The 20403-nt window shown below is 41.2% G+C and overlaps 1 pseudogene; it reads left to right on the top strand.

Annotated features, from left to right (window-relative positions):
- Positions 1-16887, top strand: part of LOC131402455 (centrosomal protein kizuna-like) — a 67864-nt pseudogene extending 50977 nt beyond the window's left edge.
- Positions 16888-20403: the final 3516 nt, after the last annotated feature.

Genomic DNA, 20403 nt, shown 5'->3' with positions numbered 1-20403 from the left:
GCTCCCCACCCGCTGGACTTCCCATGAAATTAATGTTTGAGGGCCTCATGTGCCTTGACTCTTTAATGCTGTTGTCATGTCTGTGATTGAAACTACTTTGCTCTTTAAGTTCTTTTTTCCCCAGTTTTTTAAATTGAGATATAATTGACATATAACATTGTATTAATCTCTAAGTTCTTGACCATTATCTCTTTATTAAATCTTTGTGTCTTTGGCATAATTATTGGAGATTTGGCCTTGGTAGAGTAAAGCAGGTATATAGTTTGATTTAAGATAGAGTCTGGGGCCAGCCCAGTGGCGCAAGTGGTTAAGTACGCGCGCTCCGCTGTGGCAGCCCAGGGTTCTCAGGTTCAGATCCCGGGAGTGTACCGACGCACTGCTTGTCAAGCCATGCTGTGGCAGCATCCCATATAAAGTAGAGGAAGATGGGCATGGAAGTTAGCTCAGGGCCAATCTTCCTCAGCAAAAAAAAGAGGAGGATTGGCATGGGATGTTAGCTCAGGGCTGAGCTTCCTCACAAAGAAAAAAAAAAAAGATAGACTCTGCCTCCCCCTTTATAATAGTTTTATTGAGACTTTCCTGTTTTATGGGCTGCATTCCTTCTAGAATATTCCAAAGAAAAGGAATATTCCAGAGGCTGTTCTCAGGGTTGAGGGGATGTTGCAATTGAGCCTGGGCTTTGGCATCAGCCGTCAGTGTCAGCATTTTACTCCCTGCTCTATTTCTCCACCTCTCTGAGCCTCTGTACTGGGAAAGCAGACATACCACCTGGCAAGATGGTCTTAAAGTTTACATGAGATCGTGTATGTGCAAGTGCCAGGCGTGTACTACACACTCAATACATGTAAGCTGCGATTTATAATAATAATATTCATGTGAATGTTAGTAGTAGTATTGATCTTCTGCACTGGCCCCACAGTCCCCAGTTTTTCAAACCAATGCCATCTAGTTAAAAGGAATCTCACAAAGCAAACTCAAAGAGGAAAAGAAGCAGGGGGCTGGGGGTGCAGTGCCACAGAAAGCATAATCCTGAGACGAGTCTTGGAAAGGCATCTGAACACCACCTCCTGAATTGCGGTAGCCACTTGGAACCAAGACTCGCCCAAGCCCTGTGCTGCCATAATTCCTCCTAGACAGTGCTTCCCAGTGGTACCGCTAAATTAGTTTCTGCAAGAAATTTCCACTTAAGAACTCAATTGATGATTTGAATCCAGAAGGATATTTACCCTATCAAAAAGGAATCTTGAGGAGAGTTGCATGATATTTTTGGAACTTCTAATTAGTCCCATGAAGAAACCCTTAGAGAAGAATCACAACAACCTGGTGCAGTGGCTCCTGGGGATCTCACTGGTCAAGGCCCAGCATCTCTGCCTGTGAGTGACTATGTGCCATAACTCTTACAGGCTCACAGGTGAGGGTGTTGCAGGGCACACGGTTCCCAGGCGACAGTCCTCCCCTGCTGTGCTGCCTCACGGTGTGGATGGGCGGATGCAGCGTTTCCCCAAGCGTGTTCTGTGCAGGCTCCACCCCGAAAATGCTTCAGGGAATACACATTCTCTGACCAAATCCCGCATAATCGCTGTCTCCCTCTGCAACATGCACAGTGCACGGGAGCACGTTGAAAACTTTTAGACTTTCAGTAAATGACCCATTTAAAGGTGTGAACTTAAAGTTTCAAATAATTATCTTCTATTTGAAAATGGAATCCTTCCTATGAACAGCCAACAGAATTAATATTCTGTGGAACATGTTTTGGGAAATATACACAGATATACACAGAATGTTTTTTAAAACCTTGAGTCTAATGAGGGCACCAGTATTCTTTTTTTTTTTTTTTTTTTTTGATTTTTATTGATATTTTAATGGTTTCTAACATTGTGAAATTTTGGGTTGTACATTTTTGTTTGTCCATCACCCCATATATGACTCCCTTCACCCCTTGTGCCCACCCCCCACCCCCACTTCCCGGGTAACCACAGTCCAGTTTTCTCTGTCCATGTGTTGGTTTATATTCCACATATGAGTGAGATCATACAGTGTTTGTCTTTCTCTTTCTGGCTTATTTCACTTAACATAATACGCTCCAGGCCCATCCATGTTGTTGCAAATGGGACGATTTTGTCTTTTTTTATGGCTGAGTAGTATTCCATTGTATATATATACCACATTTTCTTAATCCAATCGTCAGTCGAGGGACACTTAGGTTGCTTCCACTTCTTGGCTATGGTGAATAATGCTGCAATGAACATAGGGGTGCATAAGCCTCTTTGGATTGTTGATTTCAGGTGCGTTGGATAGATTCCCAGTAGTGGGATGGTTGGATCATAGGGCATCTCTATTTTTAATTCTTTGAGGAATCTCCATACCGTTTTCCATAGAGGCTGCACCAATTTGCATTCCCACCAGCTGTGTATGAGGGTTCCTGTTTCTCCACATCCTCTCCAACATTTGTTGTTTTTTGTCTTGGTGATTATAGCCATTCTAACGGGCGTGAGGTGGTATCTTAGTGTTGTTTTGATTTGCATTTCCCTGATGATTAGTGATGTTGAGCATCTTTTCATGTGCCTATTGGCCATCTGTATATCTTCCTTGGAGAAGTGTCTGTTCATTTCCTCAGGGCACCAGTATTCTTAATACCCTAAAATTATCGTCAACGTTTTCCCATGAGTCCTTTTTGTGGGAATCTCCCTTGTGGATGAGATTGCTTTATAATGAAGCTTTGGCTACTTTAGTGTAACTAAACCCAGTTGATGTTATGATTGAAAGTTACTTGTTAAAGCTGCTTCCTGAATTGACGAATTGACGACCAGCATGTTCCAGTAGTGAGTTTGGACAGTCCAGAAGTGCTCTTCTTTAGTGTGGGTCCTTCTGCGTGACTATTTGCTTTACAGCCGTCTCAGAGGAGATGTAGTACAGAAAGACACCGAAGTGAACCCAGGCAGGCACCAGGAGTTTGGGCAGAATGGAGGGGAAGCTCTGAAGTTAGACCACTTTCAGAATGATGAGGGCCCTGGGGAAGTTTAACCTGAGAAGGGTACAAAAGCTATCTTTAAATATTTGCGAGGCCTCCACATACAAGACAGAACATTGATCAAGCATAATTTTAGAGTCTAACTCAGGGGGCTCTGTGTGTGAGTGGTACAGGGAAGGAATTCACAGCTCAGTAATGGAAGAACTCTCTAGCTCTTCTTTGAGGCAAAACCAAGCTGAGTGTCTTCCAGGTATAAGATTCTGTGCTGGGTGCTTGAACCATGGCAGGAACCTACTCTCTAGAGGGACACTGTGGAAGGAATTCTTGTTTCTGGAACTGACATTCCTTCTAATGCTAAGAGACTGTGATTCTCATTCCATATGAAAGAAATCAAATGTGCCAATATTCTCATTTCTTTATTTCCCTTTCTTATTTGCTTATCACTTCCAAACATAGGTCTCCTTGGCAGAGGGGCTCATCCTTAAAGAGTTTGCTGTCACTCTGAAGGCATCTGCTTTGTTAATCATTTGCAGAGTGTTGGTTTCATAACTTGAGCTCCTGCAATCTGTGCTAAGATTTACATAGAAACCCTCCCGTACACAGACCCACACACACAACCAGAATAAGTATTCCCACAGCCTGTATGATCTGTTGTTGTTAACACAATCTACCCCTTTTATTAGTCTGGTTGATCACACTGAAGAATTAAGGTAGAAATGAAAGAATAATTTTGATGTCTATGAATGTGTGGTTTTCTCCCTATAATAGATAGTATATCATTTGCATGTATATTACACCTTTACTTTGGCTAAGTCCTGGGAATAAGACTGGGTCCTTGCCCTCCCTAAGTTTTCATCATCTCTGATCCTCACAACAGCCCTGTGGGGTAAACATTAGGGACTGATTCTACAGTCAGTCCAACAGAAACTTAGGAAGGTTGAGTCCTGCTCAAGGCCATATAGCTAGTGTGTTGGATCTTGAATCGAACTCAAACTTCAGGATTTAATCCCTGAACTCCTTCTGTTCCACCAGCCTGCTGCTTTCGTTTTACAAGAGAGGCAACTGCATCAAGGTGTCTGGATTAATTAAACATCAGTGTATATCATCACAAAAGATGAGCTCCACAAGGATGCTTTGCGAGTGATGATGAGCGAAGCTATACCTTTCCTTTCTCTTGTGTTAGGCCTAGAGAGGTGGGCACTTGCAAGGATTTCCGAGTATGGATTTTACCAAGAGGTGTGTATGCCCTTTATAAAGCAGGGCGAGCCTGAGTACACGTGCAGTACTAGAATATTCAGGTCAGTGTTTCCCTGGAACACTTAGACCAGGATTAAAGCGATGCTTATCTAGATTATGAGAGAAAATCTCATCTGAACTACTTATACCCCCAAGTGAAATTTCCCACGTTGGCAATTTTATTTGTATTCATACTGAATTTACCTCTGAGAGTGAAGTGAGTTTTAGTTTTAGCAAGTGACACAGGTTATGCTAAATGTCATAAAAACCCATCACCTGACACAGTATCTGGCACACAACACAGTGGGCACTCAGTTTGTCAAACGAATGAATAAAAACGAGTTGGAATCCAAAGATTAAGGAGTTTCCTTAAATGCTTGCTGATTCAGGCCAGAACGCTGTCTCTTTCACTCAGTCACTCTACCAATACTTTCCCCACCCCACGTGCCCATCCTGGCAAACTCATCTCCTTAAGCTCCGTGTGAAAAGAGCTCTCAGCTTTTATCTCAAGAGGATTAAGCCTCTAAGAATGTCCATTCAGCCTCTCATTCTTTTGACTCCAATTCTCTCGGTCAAGCTGTGTTGAAAGTGGTTGCCTGACAGTGCCATTTCTCACTGATACTCTTTGGCAAGCTGAAATATTCAATGTCATACTAAGGTATGTCCATTTAGAAGCTGTGAGGGAGGTCAGCCACTTGGGGTTCTGGGCAGTGCTTCTCAAAACGTTATTGCTTGAGTTTTACATCAAATTGGAAAAGGCTGGGAACATACAATAGCCAGGTTGTCATTGGTGACTGGATTTACCCTGGGAGAGAAGACTGTGGTGACAACGTTGGACGCCAGAGTACAGTGGCGTAACACTGCACTAAGGAGACTTTACTAAGAATGTGTCTCACCTGTCCTGTCCCAGAAATGCACGAGAATCAGGCAAGACGTGTTACCTGCCAAGCCTGGGAGCCCCAACTCGTGCAAAACCAGGGGAACCATCTCATGCTGCTGGATTGTCCATTGCAGTCCCTGTGGCCCTGTCTCTGTGGTAGATGTCAGGCTGCTGGGGCTTCCCCTTTGCTGCTACAGCAAAGCGTCTTCACTCATGACATTGCAGGGCGGTGGTGTTTGTTTAATATGGTCAGTAAAGAATGAAAGGCACCTTTCTGAAGAGTGTTTTCGATTGGTTGCTCCTGCATTCAAGGAAATTAATTCATAAATGCCTAGAGAAATTCTCCTTGGTCGTTGACAGTAGAATCCTGGGTGGATACCTATGCCCCAGCCACACCCTTGACCAGTTACATCAGAACCTCTAGGGGTGGGGCTCAGGCATCAGTCTTTTATAACACCCCCAGGTGACTCCCCAGGTTTGAGAACCATGGAGCAGGGGGTCTCAAAGCTGAAAGAGCCTTTGTAGGTCATGTTGTGAAACACTTTCATTTTATACAAGAGACTCAAGTGGGGAGAGAAGAGGTTGGGCTTCAGATATTTTAATAAAATCGAGGATCAGGAAGTGTATTATTTTCCTAGGGCTGTTGTAACAAAGTACCACAAACTTAAAACAACAGAAATGTATTCTCTCCCAGTTCTGGATGCTAGAAGTCTAAACCAAAGGCCAGCAGTGCCGTGCTCCTGAAGGCTCTAGGGGAGAAGACTTCCTTGCCTGTTCCAGCTTCTGGTGGCTCTCAGTTTGTGACAGCTTGACGTCAGCCTCTGCCTCCATCTTCACATCACCTTCTTTCCTGTCTCTGTGTCCACTCTTCCTGTCAGGAATGACAATTGGATTTAGGGCCCACCACAAATCTAGGATGATTTCATCTTGAGATCCTTAACTGATTACATCTGCAAAGAACCTATTTCCAAATAAGGTCACATTCTGAGGTTCTGGGTGGACATGAATTTTAGGGGAGACATCATTCAACCCACTGTAGGGGGTGAAGAGAGATTTCTTCATATTTTACATTTCTAACATCTAGTTCATCTTATACATTGATTATTCCTGACCCTACTATAATGCTAATGATAATATTATTGTCTTTATTTCTGATTCTTCTCATTATATAAATCATTGAATGCAAATTGCTAAAAATATTGTTTTTAAAAATATTTAATTATGCCAATAAAATATAGCTTCCTGATCGAGATTACTCAATCTTTGAAAAGTTCAAGATTGCATGACTTGGAGAGTTAAAAATTCCCCTCCCATGGCTGAACAATGTTAAGTGGCAGGCACTATGGTTATAAATTTACATATAAAGTAATACCAGCAGGACTGTTCAGTTCAGTTTTGGAACATTCGTTAAAGTCCAGTTACAAGCCTGACATTTATTTTCAAGTGTAATTGTTGAATTACTCCGTAGAAATTAAGAATGTGATGTAAATTTTTTTTTTTAACTGAGGAAGATTCACCCTGAGCTAACATCTGTTGCCAATCTTCCTCTTGTTTTTGCTTGAGGAAGGCTAGCCCTAGGCTAACATCTGTGCCAGTCTTCCTCTATTTTGCATGTGGGTCGCCGCCACAGCATGGCTGACAAGTTGTATAGGTTGGTATCCAGGATCCGAGCCTGCGAACCCAGTCTGCCCAAGCGGAGCATGCCGAACTTAACCACTATGCCATAGGGCTGGCCCCTAAATATTTATTTTCTGAAGCAGCTCCAGGCAACTCATGTGAAGTAGGAGTTTCTCTTCTCTGTACATCAGCAGTCTCTGAGAGCACAGAGAAACCTTGGCAATAGATTTACAGGCCCACAACACTGGGGGAGTGGAGTTTATTGCAGAAAGTCTGGACATGAAAAGTGATTCTGGTCATGGATCCAACCTATGTATCTCAGGTTCACATTGACTTATGGCCTTTTAAAAAAATCCCAAATATAGATGAGTTTTCTGTATTTTCAGAATTGTGAAGGCACCCATATCCTAATATTTTCTTGTTTTCATTTGAGCAGATTACTAGACAAATGACTTCTGGATTTTCAGTGATAATATTTATCTTTAGAATTAATTTTAGAAATATATGTCACAATTTTTATTTTATTTTACAAAAATGACTATGTTTGCTGCATCAGCAACACATCTAGTAACAGTGTGGAAAAAAATTTGCATGGGTGTAGAAATATGTGAAAAGTAACAGCACTGGGAAACTCAGTGGACAGAAAATACTTTTCAAATTTAATTTTTAAATTTCTACATACTTCCTATAGGAATAGTAATTCCCCTTCCTTACTCAAAGATGCCCAGTTCTTTGTTGGTTCAAGGTTGTTTTTCTATTTGTAGTGATGGTATTGTTTGCATCTCCCTTTGTTACTCCTTTTCCGGGCCCAACTTTTCTTTCTTTCATTAGGGATTTCTGCACAAGCCAGAGGCAGATTCTCTGCCTGGAGACACCCCTAGAGGCTGGTGAACCCTGCCTCTCTCTGGTTCTTGTAATGAGTTGTTAAAAGCACTTGTTCATCAGATATTTTCTTTTTCTTTTTCTTTCTAGATTTAGAAGTATTTTAGCAGGTGTACATTTGCATATAAAAGAGAATAAAAGATAAGAAGTTGAGGCTTTTTCTTTCTTCCCTCCTCAACATCATCTCTCTCCTATCTCCCTTTATTCAGCATGTTTTCGCTTTCCTTCTCTGGCTGTTTCCGTTTTCTAGACACGAAATGCATATCAAAAAAAAAAAAAAAAAATCTCAGTGATTCTTCACCACTTTGTGGGAAGATAGATGATTGGATTTGGCTGGCTTATGTAACAAAGTAGGGAAAAACATATTTATCTCTTTGTGTCATCAGTCTGGAATTAATAGCCAAGGATGGATTTTAACCCCCTGGACTCCTTTATTTTATGTTTTAAATTGCAATATTTTCTACTTTTTAAATTAAATCTTGACACAGATTTGAGTGTATAATAGATGCTTGACTGAGAGATCCAGAACTGAAAGCTTGAGCATATATATATATTTGTTTCTGTGTGTACCAGAACAATCTAATTGACAATGATTGTATTCTTTAGAAATATTTGTTTTATCTAATTATACGCACTTCTCAATAATTTTCTGAGAGTTTGACATGACTAATGAGCGGAAATGTTTCTCTGGAGTTCTCAGTCACAGGCTGGAAAGTAAAGCCTTAAGGGGCTACCTAGTCCTCGAATTTGCAGACTAGGGTTTACTTGCAGTTGAGAAGACTCAAGTCTTTTCTCCTTGGAACTGGAGGAACTTGGCCCCCACTTGTCTATAGCAGGCTGATTTGAACCCTAGACTTGTTACTTTTGCTCTTTTGTTCATTCATTCTTTTCGTAACTATAAATCTGCAGGGCAATACAGTGCAGCTTTGAACTGCTTGATTCTTCACTATCCTTCTTCCTTCTAGGAAAGCCTGGGCCTGAGTTACCAGAAACTTCACGCCCGTAGCTTTGCCTCCTTGACTTATGAAGTTGGCGTCCTGGCCAAGACCTCTAGGCTTTTCCAGGAGGAGGTCTGAATTGTTCGAGTGCCCCTAGCAAGACGTAGACTCTTGCCTCCAAAGAGTCTGAAACCTGGTCTATTGGATACAAACAGCTACTTAAAAACCTCCACACAGCTGTTGCAGCCTGCCTTGATAGTGTGTTCCGGGTCTCTCAGCTCTGTCAACTAGGAAAGCTTTTGCTAACATCCAGCTTATATCCCTTGGCTGAAGTTTTTCTCTGAGTGTTCTTGTGCCACTTTTAGGGAACACAGAAAAAATTGCTCACCACCGTCTAGTTTCGAGGTTTCCAGTGTGTTCTGTTTGGCCTGTGCAGTGTTGTATTTTTTTTTTTAAGAAAGGCAGGAGTCTGGCAAGACTAGGCCCCCTTTCCCACCTGGCAGCAGTTGGCTGTAGCCGGAGAACAGCTGTCCCCCTGGCCAGGCATGTGCTCTCCAGCTGGCCAGACTCACTTCTCTGTGCTACCTGCTTGGCCCCAGAGCATCTGCATTTATAATCCTGCCTTGTCCAATCTATGCGATTTCTGTTCTTAAACCCTTCTTCCCTTGTTTCTACGCAGGCTATGTAGCCTTTATCCTCTCATTGTTATTTTTTAACCAAACCTTAATTTTGTTTTTCCTTTTTGGGTTGTTTCCCAGTCCTTCAAATGTTTTGTGCAGCTCTTCTGACTAAAACAGGGGTGACTGAGGGTGTGATACATGCCATGGGAGAATGACCACAGCTCTGAGCATCTGCTGCCCGACACAGACCTCCTGTTAGACAGCAGCACCTGCCGCCTGCTCCAACCCCTCTGGCTGGTTTGGTGTCTTGGTCCTGCCTCAGTTAGTGTTTCTTCCTCCAAGTGAATACACTTAATCCTTTCACCTTTTAAACTTCACTTTGCCCTTAAACCACACGAGGAAGCATGCATCGGGGATGGGAGCAGGCCATGTGCCCAGCAGTCCTCAGCTTGATTTTGCCAACCCTCTATTACTTAGGTCAGGGCGGCTATGTCCCAGATAAAAATTGTCCAGGTGAGCTTCACTGACTTTCCGCTTAGAGAAGGGCTACAGAAGGTTTAAAGATCAAATACCAGTAAGGAGCTATGGCTGGGAAGCGGGGTGGGCTCTGGGAGAACGAGACTGGAGAGACAAGCTACATCCCTCCAAAACTGTGTACGGTTGAAAGCAGACTCAGGGCAGCCTTGAAGGGAAAGGCCAGTTACAGAGTCCAAGTCCTTCAAGAAGCAAGGGAAGGGTAGATCCTACAATTCCTCGCCCACAAGAAAAGAAACTTTGTAACTATGTATGGTGACTGATGTTAACTAACTGTGGTGATCATTTCACAATATGTACAAATATTGGATCATTATGTTGCATACCTGAAACTAATATAATGCTGTATGTCGATTATACTTCAATTAAAAAAAAAGAATAAGAGGAAGGAAGAGAAGGAAACCAGAATGGAAAGTGTGTGGAACATGGAAATGGCCTTTCTTTTCCAGAGTGGTAAAATGGTCCCTTGCTGCTAATGTGAATTCACTTCACATTCCTCCTTTGCTAGACTCAGACCAGTGATAATATCCGTACTGTCCTATATTTGGACAGAATACTTAATCCTCCCAAATGTGAAATTAACTCACAACTACTAGCTTTATATTTTTCACGAAAATCTTCTCCTAAAAATAAAAGGCACGTGTTTTCTGAGGAGCAGGAGAGCCAGCTCACTGGAGTCAGATGATTTACCTCACAACAATAGATGAGAGGAAAGCCTAACTCCAGCTTCCAGCTGCCAGGAGCCTTTGTTTACCAAGAAGCTACTCTTTTTTTCTTTTCCTATTCTTTTTTTTTTTAACTTTTATCTTTGCTCTCTTTTCCTTGACCAAGTCAGTATAATTGAGTGCAGAAATAGCATATGGTCATTATGATCTGGACTTGTATCCTAAAAGCTGAAAAACTTTTTGGTTGATCTTTATAGAATAAAAACAAAACAGAACATTTTTACCTCTTTTACAGTGATTCCTTACCTTTTTAGAATTCTTTGATTTTATTGATACTTCTCCTCTCCCAAAAGTACCTTACCACAAATCTGAAGTAATATAGGTAGTAGGACTGACAGGAGAGTGTTATGATGCTGTCCTAGGACAGTGGGACTAATCTACAGCAAGAAACACTTTCTGTCCTAGGCCAGTACCCAACACATATACAGAAGTTATGCAAAACAGTACTTTCCCCTTCTGCATGCATGACATCTGGTGTTTTCTTTATTAAATTTGTCAAAATACTAGTTCAGGTTTGCCCAACTAATATCACAATCCAGCAATGTTAAAAAGTGTTGCCTTAGGATTTATTATTTTCAGAGTTGAGTCCCTGATCTGTACATATTTTAACTATATAGCATTTAATATTTCAAAATATGATGCTCATTTTAAGTACTTATTTTTATCTTGATTGATTCTCAGTAGGGCAAGATAAGTTACATTTGTATTCGTCAGTGTGACGGTAGTTTTAATCCAGTAATAAGGGGCTCATGGTTAAGTTCTTAAATTGAACCAGCAAAAGCAGGAAAGCAGTGATTGCCAGCCTCCGGTGCTGACAGCAGGAGTCCTTTTGTTTGTGGCCACGTTGGAGATGTGGACATGGATGCTGTTTTGTTATGTCTGTGCTAAAACTCTATTTCTCCAGCCTCTGTTGCATCCAGGCATCCTTGAGCCTTGAGGTAATGGGAAAGTTGTGTCTCTCAGGTTCTTTACGTGATCATTATTTATTGTTTTTCCCAACAGTCTTCCCCACTTTAACTTACAGCAGACACTCTTAACAGTCCTGCAGGGTAAGGGTGTCCTGTGGGTGCCCAGGCTGCTGCTGACCCCTCTGGGGCACCTGGCTTTGCTCCCTGCAGATGCTCTTCTCTGTCCCTATGATGAGCCTGGTTAGATTTTCTCAGCGGGGGGGTCTCCCCAGCTCATCCTGCTGCCGCCTCCCCTTCCTGACCTTCCCGCCCCTCACTCAGCCCAGAGACCCCACACTCAAATGTGCAAGCCTGAGACCCAGGGCAGCGAGAGCTGCAGAGGAGCAGCTGAGCAACCAAGGCAGTCAGTTATGTGTCCTCTGATTCATTCCTGTAGCCGCTTCTGCAAGGCCTGGACTGGAGAGGAACCATTTTACTGTGAGTTGAACCTATCCACAGACCCACTCAAAATAATGACTAGAATTTGGCCACCTCAAATAAATTCATACAACTTGACTTCGAGTCTTGAAACCTGGGTTCAACTAAATTGTTTTTTGTTTGTTTGTTTTCAGAGTTTCTAAAAAGGGACAGTTCAAAAAACTAATTTGCATGCATTTGAAAAGTGTTAACATCGTAGGAGGAATTCAAGAACCTTGTTTCTAGGTAGTAGAAAATTCAGTGTTTCTGTGTATTTTTTTCACACCTAAAGCAGTTAATAACAATTTAGCAATATCATATATCCAATCAGTGTTCAGTCAGGAGCCAAGCAGATATCTTTTCAGTTGATGTTTTTTGATGAGTAGCCAAACTGTGCCATTGCATTGCATTTGTTCATATGTCTCTTAAGTAGCATCACCATATAATTTATTGTCTAAATTAGGAAACTTTTGATTAACAAAAGACAACTCTATTAATTATTATGCTGGGACAACAGGCAGAAACCTGAATTGTCATGGACAAATTCTACTTTTTATTTTAATTGTGGTAAAAAAATACATAACTTTAAATTTACCATCTTAACTGTTTTTAAGTGTGCAGCTCAGTAGTGTTAAGTATATTCACAGTGTTGTGCAACAGATCTCTAGAACTTTTTCATCTTGCAATACTGAAACACTATACCCACTAAACACTAATACTCCCTCCCCCTTCTTCCCAGCCCTTAATAACCACCTTTCCACTTTCTGTTTCTATGATTTTGACCACTTTTGTTACTTCATGAGTGGAATCATACAGTACTTGGCCTCTTGTGACTGGCTTATTTCGCTTAGTATAAGGTCCTCAGGGTTCATCCACACTGTAGTATGTGACAGGATTTCCTTCTTTTTAAAGGCTGCATAATATTCCGTTGTATGTATATGCCACATTTTCTTTATCCATTCAACTATTGATGGACATTTGGGTTGCTTCCACCTCTTGGCCATTGTGGAAAATGCTGTGATGAACAAGGGTGTGCCAATAACTCTTTGAGATCCTGTTTTTAGTTCTTTTGGATATATACCCAGAGTGGATTGCTGGATCATATAGTAATTCTATTTTTAATTTGTTGAGGAAGCTCCATACTGTTTTCCCTAATAGCTACACCCACCAGCAGTGCACAAGAGTTCCGATTTGTCCACATCCTCCACAACGCTGATTTTCTGTTCTTTTGATAGTGGCCATCCTGATGGGTGTGAGGTGATATCTCATTGTGGTTTTGATTTACGTTTCCCTGGTGATTAGTGATTTTGAGCATCTTTTCATGTGCTTATTGACCATTTGTTTATGGAGAAATGTCTATTCAAGCACTTTGCCCATTTTTAATCGGGTTATTTGATTTTTGTTATTGTTGTCGAGTGGTAGAAGTTCCTTATATATTCTGGATATTAACCCCTTTTCAAATATATGATTTCAGTTATTTTCTCCCATTGTGTAGGTTGCCTTTTCACTCTGTTGATTGTTTCCTTTGACATGCAAAAGTTAAGTTTGAGATAGTCCTGTGTGTCTATTTTTAATTTTGTTGACTGTGCTTTTGGTGTCATATCCAAGAAATCGTTGCCAAAACCAATGTCCTGAAGCTTTTCTCCTATGTTTTCTTCTGGGAATTTAATAGTTTTCAGTCTTATGTTTAAGTCTTTAACCCTTTTTGAGTTGATTTTGTGTATGGTATAAGGTAAGGGTCCAACTTCATTCTTTTGCATGTGGATATCCAGTTATCTGTGCCTTTTTTTAAATCTGTAGAAACAAAAGCCTACCAGTTGCTGAAGTGGTCTACCCTTCAGGATAATACAAATCAAACTGAAGACAGGTTCCAAAAGGCAGATGCTTCTGCATCACAACTGTCAGGTAAGTGAGCAGATTCAGCACTCACAGCCAGTGTCTAGGTGACCCAAGGCAGCAGCTAGTGCTGTGCTCAGGGAAGGGTGGTCATTCTTTGAAAGTTTCTGGAGTTTGCTTTGTAATAAGCTATCACTGGATCAGAATCAGCCAGTACTTTTTCAGTCCTTAACAAACAAGAATTTGGAAGAGTCTTCCCTCCTGGATATGTGCCAGCCCTGGCATGGCGATGGTCCTTACAGGCCCTTGGATTATACCTGGCATGTCATGATAGTAACTTGTCGCTAAGTACCACAGGAGACACCCCAAATTCTTTCTTTTCCCACATCTTCCAGTTTCTTAATCATCAATGGGGAACATCATCCTGGGCTATTTTCCCTCACCAGAATGTTGGAAAACTTTGGGTTTTTTAAATGAAAAGACTGTAAATCCCAGTAAAGCTAAATTTTAAGCTTAAGTGTAGTTCCTTCAATCTAGGATTTTTGTTTTAATTGTAATTTTCTTTGTTTTCGTATACTTTATTGCATTTTTCTTATTTTCATTGGTTTTTATTTTATTACACCTTTTTTTAGTATGTCACTTCAGCTCCCTTTGTGAAAATAAATGGATTCATACAGAAGGAAGTACAGCTTAGTCACTTCCTTATCCTTACATAAACCACCATTCCATAATTTCACCCATCAGAATGAACAGTGATCTCTTAACATCACATAATTCCCAGGCCATATCCAGATTTCCCAATTGTCTCAAAGATGTCTATATCAGACAGGCATTTTTTCGAGGGACATATGGTGCATTAGACTTAGCTGTCTGTCTTCAGAGAGCTATTTCCTAGATAATATTAGTGTTAGAATTGGTTGCTGCAAAATTCTGTTATTTTGGTTGTTTTGAGGATTCAGTGAGCCACTGCAGGCGAAATGCCCAGCACAGGGCCTGTTAGAGAGCAGCCCTCGGCGACTGCTGGCCGCGGTGGTGCTGGGTGTTATGTGAACTCCACGAATGTGAGACATTGTAGTTGGCTGAGGTATGAAGCAGGGCCTCTGCCCCGATGGAGGGCTTCATCACTTTGGAAAGATGTAGCACTCGTGAGCCCTTAACCGTTTGCTTTTCACCACTTTCTTCACATTTGAGTCACAGAATTAGAATCCAGAGAGATTTAGAAAGTATTTATCCAACCCCCTCATTTTACAAAAGGAGGCGACAAGAGAGTAGCACCTCCCTCGGAGCCTTACAGCCAGTTAGCAGACACACGTGGTTGGAAGGTGACTCCACAAATCTGTGTTTGGTAAGTTTATTTTGTATGGATAGTTAATTGGACAAGTTCAGAGGATGAGTAAATTTGACATAAGTTGTAGTCCCTTGGATGTATATCAAAAATGTTGGGGGCCAGCCTCATGGCTTAGCAGTTAAGTGCGCGCGCTCCGCTACTGACGGCCTGGTTCACATCCCGGGCACATACCGACGCACAACTTCTCCAGCCATGCTGAGGCCGCATCCCACATACAGCAACTATGTATGCTGTAGAAGGATGCGCAACTATGACATACAACTATCTACTGGGGCTTTGGGGAAAAAAAAAAGGAGGAGGATTGGCAATAGATGTTAGCTCAGAGCTGGTTTTCCTCAGCAAAAAGAGGAGGATTAGCATGGATGTTAGCTCAGGGCTCATCTTCCTCACACACACACAAAAAAAATGGTACTATTAATATACTAATGATTAATGTATTTGTTTATTAATTTATTCATAAGTGAAGTGATACTTTATAGGTTGTATAATCAAGCACCCCTAGATTCAGTTCCCTCACTCCACACTCAAATTTACACTATGTGCTTTGCAAGATTCCACATTTTCCTGCGTTGGGATCATAAAAGTCCTTCTGGTGGTGTCAGCCGTCTCTGAGGTCAGATACGGCCTCTGGCGTTTAGTTTACGTGTGGTCACACAATACTTTTCACTCTCACTCTCACTCTCTCGCTCTCACTCTGATCCTGGGGACTTCTCTGAGCTCCAAAGAGAAGCAGGAGGCAGGCTGGCAGGGTGGAGGGAAATGGAAGCCACGTACCCCGTGGTTAGCGTACCCCTCTACTGCTGTTACAGGTAGTGGTGAGGATGGGCACCCTGAACTCAGGAGCCACCCCAAATCTGACTATTGAAGAAGCAGTGCATGTTTCAGTTACTTTCTGCATCAGATGTGTTAGGTCTCTGCCTCTGGACCTGTCACTAAGGAAAGCCACTGCCACCTTGCGCCTTCCTTTCCATGTCTGAAAAGGCCTTATGCTGTTAAGCACATGGAAGCCCTCTTCAGGCTGAGCACGGACACATTGTTAAGAGAATGGCTTGGCTGCAGAGGTTACATGCAGGCAAGCAGGTTACAGGATAGAAACTCAGCAAATGCCTTTTGCAGAGACACCCATGCACTCTCTATCCGTGATCTCAGGTGAATGCCAGTTAAGAATCAGACTTGAAGCAGAAACATCCAAGGCTGAAGTCACCCAGGGGGCAGAGGTCAAGGATTGCCCTGCACGCTGATAGCATCATGGGAACAGTCTGGTTCCCCTGGCTCCAGGAAAGAGGTGGATTGTGCATCTTCCCCATCAACTTTTTCAGGCTGGTTAAAGAGTGGCCTTGATGGTTTTCAATGGAGATTCAGTCTCTCCTGGGAGATGGAAAAACAGAGGATTTGGCAGAGGGCTTAAGGGTGGGTGGGGTGGGTAACTGTCATCCAGCGGTGTCAGTTATTTCTGAGACCTGGTTCCCAGCACCCATTATTTTGATGATCCCTTGCTGCCCATGTGTTATAACAAGGTGAATTATCCAGTGCATGGTGCTGTAGTAGAGACCCATGTGCTCACATGTGCATCGTGGTCATTTGGAATAGAGCTCTTCGAATGATTTTATTTTTTATTTTTTGTGGCTTCTAAGTATCACCGGAAAACACTCCACTTCCTTTCAGAGTTCTATCAACATGTTCCTTGCCTCAGAAGCTCCCTGCCTTCTGTGGCTTGAGCAGCATCTTCCCCTGTTGACATTTGTTTCACCAAAGTTATTGTGAGCCCTCTTCTTCACTCGTTGCTGCGTGGTGGCTGACACTCTCCATGTTTGTGCTTCTCACAGGTTTGAATATTGGCAGCGGTACATTCAAGACAAAGACAACTAACAAAATCGCTTCGGAAGCTAGTTTTTCATCTAGTGAAGGAAGTCGTTTGTCAAGGTAAAGTCGTGAAAGCCTGTCAAAATAGCGGCAACAAGATGAGAAATGTCGCTACGCAATGAGTTAAACTCCGGCCGCGTGTTCTTTTGTTTTGTGACTTGATGGAAGGTTATGGTTTGGGGTTTTGTTTATCTAAAATAACAGTTGAAACTTTAGTCTACCTTTGAAAATATTTGCACCAGAGCCAAGTATTGTTTTGCAGCTGTTGTTTCCTTGGTTTAAGACTCAATTGACACCTCAGTGAACCACGAATTAGCGTCTACAGCTGCTCGCAGTAGGGCTGCTTAGAGACCACACAATGGAGGGTGTCGGAAAAGGGCAGAGAGAAAAATGTCAGGCCTTAAAGGAAATAAAGTGGCCTGTTTCTTCTTTCTGAGGTGGCTGATACATATACTAGCAATTTCTGGTTATTTGTTTTTGTATTCCTGTTTATTACCAAGTATTTGGGCTAAATTATTCTTTCCTTTCCTGATACTTTCTTCCTTATTTTCCATAAAGGACAAAATGTATTTTTTCAGTTTTGTTAAACAGTAGCACTTCTTGTAAGTTTTTCAAGCAATGATAAGTGAGTTGTGTGCGAGATTTGTCATCAACATAAAATACTGATCAGGCAAGGGCACTGAGTCACTGGGGAAGAATTTATAGATGGGAATGGAAGCAGTCACCTGCTGAAATACCTCCCTTGTTGCTTTGGGCTAAATATCATTTAAAACAGCCCAAGTCTCCTTTAGTAATAGCATTTCTCATTAAAAAGATGTCCTTTAGATGACTGCATTCCATTTGAATTAGTTGCTTGCCCCTGATGCAATTTTAAAGCAGGAACTTTACATTTCTCATGTTCCTTAATTTTGATGATGAAGTTTAACTTATTTATTCATTTATTTAGTTGCTTCTGCTTTTGGTGTCAGATCTGAGTCCATTGCCAAATACAAGGTCATGAAGATTTATGCCTGTGTGTTCTTCTAAGTGTTTTACAGTTTTAGCTCTTAAATTTAAGTGTATGATCCATTTTGAGTAAACTTTTGCTTATGGGATAAGGTTAGGGTCTAACTTCATTCTTTTGCATATAGCTATTCAATTGTCACAGCACCATTGGCACCCTTGTGAAAAATCAGTTGACCATAGGTGTATAGGTTTATTTCTGGTCTTTCAGTTCTGTTCCATTGATCTGTATGTTTGTCCTTGTACTAGTACCACACTGTCTTGACAACTGTTGCTTTGTAGTAACTTTTGAAATTGGGAAGTATGAGTCTTACACTATTTATTCTTCTTTTTCAGAATTGTTTTGTTAGCTGTAGCTTGTTGCCTTAGAATTCCGTATGAATTTAGAATCAACTTCAGAGTATGAGTTTTGCATTTCTTTGGTTAATTTATTCCTGGTTTTGGATACTATTCTGAATGGAATTGTTTTCTTAATTTTACTTTTGGGTTTTTCAATGCAAATGTATAGAAATTAAATTGGGTTTTGTATATTGATCTTGTATCCTGCAACCTTGCTGAACTCATTTATTACTTCTAATAGTTTTTTGGTAGATTCCTTAGGATTTTCTATATACAGGATCACTTCATGCAAATAGAGATAGTTTTACCTCCTCCTTTCCGATATAGATGCCTTTTATTTCTTTTTCTTGCCTAATTGCCCTGGTTAGAACCTCCGCTACAATTTAGAATAGAAATGGCAAGAGTGGAAATCTTTGTCTTGTTCCTAATCTTAAAGGGAAACCATTCAGTATGTCACCATTAAGTATGATGTTAACTGGAGATTTTTTGTAGATGGCCTTTATATTGAGGAACTTCCCTTCTGTTCCTAGTTTATTGAGTTTTTTTTTAAATCATGAAACCGTGTTAGATTTTGTCAAATGCTTTTTCCTACATCTGCTGAGATGGTCTTGTGATTTTTTGTTTTTCATTCTATTTGTATGATGTATTACATTAATTATTTTTGGATGTTAAACCAACTTTGCATCCCTAGGATAAATCCCACTTGGTCATGGTGTATAATTCTTTTTATATATTGCTAGATTCAGTTTGCTAGTATTTTGTTGAGGACTTTTACATCCATGTTCGGAAGAGATATTAGTCTGCAGTTTTGTTTTCTTTTTTTTTTTGGTGAGGAAGCTTAGCCCTGAGCTAACATCCGTTGCCAATCTTCCTCTTCTTGCGGAGGAAGATTGGCCCTGGGGTAACATCCGTGCCCATCTTCCTCTATTTAATTTTTTTTATATGGCACACCGCCATAGCATGGCTTGACAAGCGGTACATCAGTCCATACCTGGGATCCAAACCTGTGAACCCTGGGCCGCCACAGTGGAGCGTGCAAACTTAATCTCTACGCCACCAGGCTGGCCCCTGTAGTTTTGCTTTCTTGTGACATCTTTGTCTGATTTTGGTATCGGGGTAATATTAGCCCCATAAAATTTGTTGGAAAGTGTTTCTTCCTCTTCTTTTTTTTTTGGAAGAATTGGTATTAATTCTTCCTTTAGTGTTTGGTAGATTTCAGCGGTGAAACCATTTAGGCCTGGGCTTTTCTTTGTGCATAGTTTGTGGATTACTGATTCAATCTCTTCACTTATTATAGGTTTATTCAGATTATCTTGAGTCATTTTTGTAGTTTGTGTTTTTCTAGTAATTTGTGTATTTCATCTAAGTTATCTAATTTGTGTACTATTATTCATAGTATTTGTTTACAATCCTTTTTGTTTCTGTAAGGTTGGTAATCTTGTCCTCTCTTTTTTTTTTCCCCCCTCCAGTTTTGTCTTTTTATTTTATTGATGTTTTAATAGTTTTCAACATTGTGAAATTTTGGGTTGTACGTTTTTGTTTGTCCATCACCATATATATGTCTCCCTTCACCCCTTGTGCCCACCCCCCACCCCCATTGCCCCTGGTAACCACAATACAGTTTTCTCTGTCCATGTGTTGGTTTATATTCCACATATGAGTGAGATCACACAGTGTTTGTCTTTCTCTTTCTGGCTTACTTCATTTAACATAATACCCTCCAGGCCCATCCATGTTGTTGCAAACGGGACGATTTTGTCTTTTTTTATGACTGACTAGTATTCCATTGTATATATATACCACCTTTTCTTGATCCAGTCATCAGTCGAGGGACACTTAGGTTGCTTCCACTTCTTGGCTATGGTGAATAATGCTGCAATGAACATAGGGGTGCATAAGGCCCTTGGGATTGTTGATTTCAGGTTTGTTGGATAGATTCCCAGTAGTGGGACAGCTGGATCATAGGGCATCTCTATTTTTAATTCTTTTAGGAATCTCCATACCATTCTCCATAGAGGCTGCACCAGTTTGCATTCCCACCAGCTGTGTACGAGGGTTCCTGTTTCTCCACATCCTCTCCAGTGTTGGTTGTTTTTTGGCTTGGTGATTATAGCCATTCTAACGGGCGTGAGGTGATATCTTAGTGTTGTTTTCTCTCTTTTGTTTTTGATTCAAGTAATTTGAATCTTCTCTCTTTTTCTTGGTCAGACTGGACAGAGGTTTGTCAATTGTGTTGATCTCTTCAAAG

This window comes from Diceros bicornis, unplaced genomic scaffold (assembly GCF_020826845.1).
Source record: "Diceros bicornis minor isolate mBicDic1 unplaced genomic scaffold, mDicBic1.mat.cur scaffold_108_ctg1, whole genome shotgun sequence".
NCBI classification, from domain to species: Eukaryota; Metazoa; Chordata; class Mammalia; order Perissodactyla; family Rhinocerotidae; genus Diceros; species Diceros bicornis.
This window is presented reverse-complemented; position numbering and strand designations above follow the sequence as displayed.